The sequence below is a fragment of the Silene latifolia genome, chromosome 2 (assembly GCF_048544455.1).
Source record: "Silene latifolia isolate original U9 population chromosome 2, ASM4854445v1, whole genome shotgun sequence".
NCBI lineage: Eukaryota > Viridiplantae > Streptophyta > Magnoliopsida > Caryophyllales > Caryophyllaceae > Silene > Silene latifolia.
In genome coordinates, this window is record NC_133527.1 from 44,370,943 (window position 1) to 44,375,994 (window position 5,052).

At 36.4% G+C, this 5,052-nt stretch overlaps 1 non-coding gene across 1 annotated transcript; it reads right to left on the reverse strand.

Annotated features, from left to right (window-relative positions):
- Nucleotides 1-3,198: 3,198 nt before the first annotated feature.
- LOC141645120 (small nucleolar RNA R71) lies at nt 3,199-3,305 on the reverse strand. The gene has a single exon (XR_012544708.1). It is a non-coding gene; the product is annotated as a small nucleolar RNA R71 (small nucleolar RNA).
- Between the last annotated feature and the right edge of the window lie 1,747 nt (nt 3,306-5,052).

Sequence of the window (5,052 nt, forward strand, 5' to 3'; positions counted from 1 at the left end):
ATCCTTACACACTCCAATTTGCCACTTTTCGCATCCCTCATTTCAATCTTTTCACCCTCACGTTCCTTAGACTACATCATCCCTTTTCTATATTCACTTACCTTTACATTACTCAAACTCGTGATTATATCACTCACCAAATCTCACAAAACATGCTCCTCGCCTTGATAAACTAATCAATCTTCCCTTTCCTTTTCCACTATCCATCACAACCACATATACTCATGTCCTCCCCACCAAACTCATACCCACCATAAGGTGCCACTCCTTATATCATAAGATTAGGTAACTTACGCATCAGGACCAACACATATGTAAAACAATGCATAAAGAAGTAAAAGAACGCCTTTCAATTAAAAATTATATGCAACGAGGTAAAAAGATAAGCATATAACCCAAAATAGGGGTTACTAGATCGAGTACAGCCTACTCGATCGAGTAGGTGAAGGTCAGATGCACGCACAACAAACTATCAGGGCTAATCAATCAAGTAAGGGGTACTCGATCGAGTAGCAAGAGGTGCGTTCGATCGAGTAAGGGCTTCTCAATCGATTACCCTACGCATTTCTCAACACTGTCCAATTTTCGTAAAACGGTCATATCTCACTCGTTTCTTGGTCATTTTGGGCGTGTGACCTAACGTTAGAGTATTAAAAGAACGTGCTATCACCTCCAAGTGGAATCACATCAAAATCATATATGCATGTCAAGTTATAACAGTTTAAAGACAACTTCGCTGTAACCGGACAACATAAGTACTTGATTCTTACTTCCAAACAACTTAAACAACAAAAAAGTAAACAAAACCAACTTGATACTCGTAAAACCAGTATCCCTAACCACATGTTACTATCTATAAAAGCCAAATAATAACATCCATCATGATCATATAGTATTCAACTTACCAATCATGTGCTACCCACATGCTTTTATTCTATAATGTTACGTAAAAACAATAACATAATATACGACATCAAATCCCCTATTCACATGTTACTAACATAACAACATTATAAAATCACTTCCATCATACAACATGCTTAACCATAAATCACATGCAACGATAATTTATCTTTTTCCACAATACATCCATCATACCACATATTCATCCAACATATGCACATGAACAATAGTAAACACGTAGCGATCCCATGACACCCCATAGTGACCGGTTCAAAGTTGTAGGGCGAGTTCGCAACTTTAGGACGTCTCCCAAGTCTTTGCATTTGCTCCTAACAACTCCTACCCGATTTCATTTTAATTTGACTCTCTATGTTCATTGGGCTCATTAGTTACAGGTTCCAAAATCGTGGCTCTGATACCACTTTTTAACACCCCCATACGCCAAGGTGCCTTACCAAGGCCACCTCATGCATGAAAGTGCTACCATCTCAGTTACCCAAGGCAATGTATATCAAAATGACCATAAGAGAACGTACTTTAAATAAGTAAGTTTAAGCGATTACATAACAAAACAAAAATTGTCAAATGAATACAACTGTTCCAAAATATCAAAACCAACTAAGTAGACATATAAGTTCTACGACACAGCGGAAGACACTAGTGACACGTGGTGAATCCATCCCAGCTATCCCTCGCGCAATCCGTCTCACACCTACTCAATCACCGCTCACCATCCCTGAATGGATCACCACAGTTTTTAAAACAATTAATAGAGTCAGTTACTGATTACACAATACAAGGTAAGAAAGATAACAATATACAGATCACCCAACTCCGTCACATCTCCACAAACCTGACTACACACTAAAGTGTGTAGTCCTACCAGAATATCCATCGCAACAGATATTCCACACCGCCAGTGGGGGACCGTAGCCATTCCCACCAAATCCCCGCTCATCAACTCCGAGCGATAACCCAAGTTCCTTAGTGGTGCACATCCCCTCCTGTGGTGGGTTCCACAGAAGGCGAATCAAGGGCGTGAAGCCACTCCCGCAAGTGACTCCACTCCCACAAGTGAATCAAGAGCGTGAAGACACTCCCGTAAGTGTCTGCAATACAACAATTACTAATACAATAAAGATCAATAACAGTAAACAACCAACAACAATCAACCATCAAACATAATGTAATCAATAACCGAATAGGGAAACCCTACATGGAAAAGCAATCACCAAGATCGTCACAATCAGCTAACAATAAACATTCCTTTACGAAATCACCTTCTATCAATCACACAATCATACAATCACCATCTATTATCAAAATACTCTCAAAACCCCCAAATTACCCAATTAGGGTTTTAACCAAAATAAACAAGACAATATAAAAACTATACTAGGATCATACCCACAACGCGACGGTCTCAACGGTATAAAGAACTCTGAAATCCGACGACTCTAGCCCCTTGAATTTTATAGTAATGCGAGAGAAGGATCTTACGTTGTTTGCTTTTCTCTTGTAAAGGTTTTAGAATAAGTAAAGAGGTAAAAGAACACTGACGGAGAGGTTTATATAATCTTTTCACGCGTTGCTATCAAACTCGGTAAAACCCGTATAAACCAACTTACTCGATCGAGTGCCCCCTACTCGATCGAGTACCCATCGGCAGTACATTGTTTCGCCGCAACACACACTTACTCGACAGAGTAAGCCCTACTCGATAGAGTACCCAACAACACATAACACCGTAGTATTACAATTGATCCCGAGATTGAAAGAACTTTGAAAAATATTAGAAGAACCGTTAGAGGGACTTCAACAATTGTGAGTATTGGATAACTTCTGGACATTGGTATCATCCAACCGAATAGTGTTGACTTTACCAACCATATTCCGAACCAACCACAAAATCAACCTACAATGCCTAAATTTTGATCTCATTCCGTACCAACCGAGGACAACCTACCTAATGGTACTCCAACATCACCCCACTTGACCGGTAATTTCATTGCCAAATCCGCATTCATACAATTAGTTGAGAAAATTCAATTTGGAGGGATGCCTAGTGAGGATCCTCATCTACACATAGATATTTTTTGTGACTATTGTGATGCCATTTCCCAAACGGGGGTAACTCAAGACCAAATTAGATGGGTAGGTATTGTTTCCTTTTTCCTTGATCGGAATCGTAAAACGATGGTTGAAGAGCCTAGCCAAGGCCACTCTTGGAATTGAATCATGGAAAAAGTTAGCACTTGCCTTTTAAAAAAGTTCTACCCTCCGAAGAAGACCAATATGTTAAGAGGCCAAATCACCAGGTTCAAGCAAAGAGATGAAGAGCCTTTATATGAGGCATGAGATAGATTCAAGGATACATGTCGCTCTTGTCATCATCATGGACTAAGCGAATGGTTTGTAGTCCAACAATTTTGGAATGGGTTGTATGAAGATGCAAGGAATGCGCTCAACATGGGTTCTAATGGAAGATTCACCGAGGTAGATGATAATAAAACTTGGGCAAAGATAGAGGAGATGGCGGTTCACAACTATCAATATAGTAGGCCAAGAAAAGCTACTAGGGGAGGGAGACATGAAGTTGACTCCGTCACACAATTGAGTGTCGATTTGGGTGCCCAACTATTCTCCCATATCGACAAAATGAACTTAAAATTTGATAAGGCCATTGCAAAGATGAATGTGTTGGAGTAAGTGTCCTCAACAATAGTGCGATCACATTAATAAATCTCATATAAGAATACGTAAGGGATGAGTCAATATATATAGTCAACTGATCAACATTAATTGGTAATGATTGGCTAATTAGAGTTTGACATTACTGTCGTTTGACGGTGGTGATCAGTTGATCCCTAAAGGTCACACCTAAAGGACGATTCGCAAATTGTAAAGTTAATTAATTGTATATCGATACAGATTAATTAATTCCTTAAATTGAAGAAATTATATTTGTGAGAGGGAATATTATATCTTAGTATATTAGGTATCGTATTGTATTAGGATTAAATAAGATATATTTTAGTAATTAAAATATTATATTACTAAAATTGATTATTGATTATGAAACAATTAAGATAATAATGATTAGTTAAATATAAATACAAAATATTGTGAATTATATTAACATGACCCATTTTAGATACTTGTAATTATGAATTACTAATTAATTTGTCACATGTAATTTATTTGTCATTAAATGGTATTTAAATGGTTAAATAAGCATTTTATTACATATGAGTCATGTTGTGTGAAACATGACACACCATAATACAATTGACAAATTACAAAAGATAAAATGGACTCCATAACAAGGAACCAAAACCGGTTGGTGTAGGGTATTTTAGGTTAGTTTTTATTGTGCTTTTTTAATTGTAAAGAACACCATCATAACCCTAAAAAATTAGCCTTACATGCCTATGTTTTGGATAAGAGAAAAATCAAAAAGCAAATGTCATGCATTGGCTTTGGTTCCACCTTCCAACCCCCCCCCCCCCCCCCCTCTCTTTTAAAATAAGGAGTTGTTCTTATTTTTCCATGCTATTCTTATTCTTATAAAAAAAACGCTCACTTCCTCTCACATAAAAATGGCTTTTTATGTTCAAAATTTGTAATAATATTCTAATAAAATCACAAGATTACTATGGTAGTAATTAGATTAACTAGTTTTAAACTCGTGAAATTCACGGGCTGTTTTATATTCCGTAGTTAGATGATTACCTTTAAGCTAATACTCCATATATTGTTAATAAACATAAAGTCATACGAAAGTCGATATTATATAAATGTAGAATACAATAAATTAGAGTTGGTTATTTGTACAATTTGCATCCATATTATTATTTTAACTAAATGATAAGTTATGAGTTTAAGACATAACTAAGATATAAGTCTGTCAAATTTCGACCTGACCCGACCTCATCCATTTTTTCCAGGGTTAAAACCCGGAAATCTCGAGGAGAAACCCGTTCGATATGAAACCCCAAATAACCCGTTAATTTAAGTGAAACCCGACATGAACACGTCGACCCGTTCAGTCAAAGATAAACTAATAATTTTTATAAAAATAATAATATTTATTTTATAATATATTTGAAAAAATAATTTAAAAACTAAACATTGAATATGATTAAAATA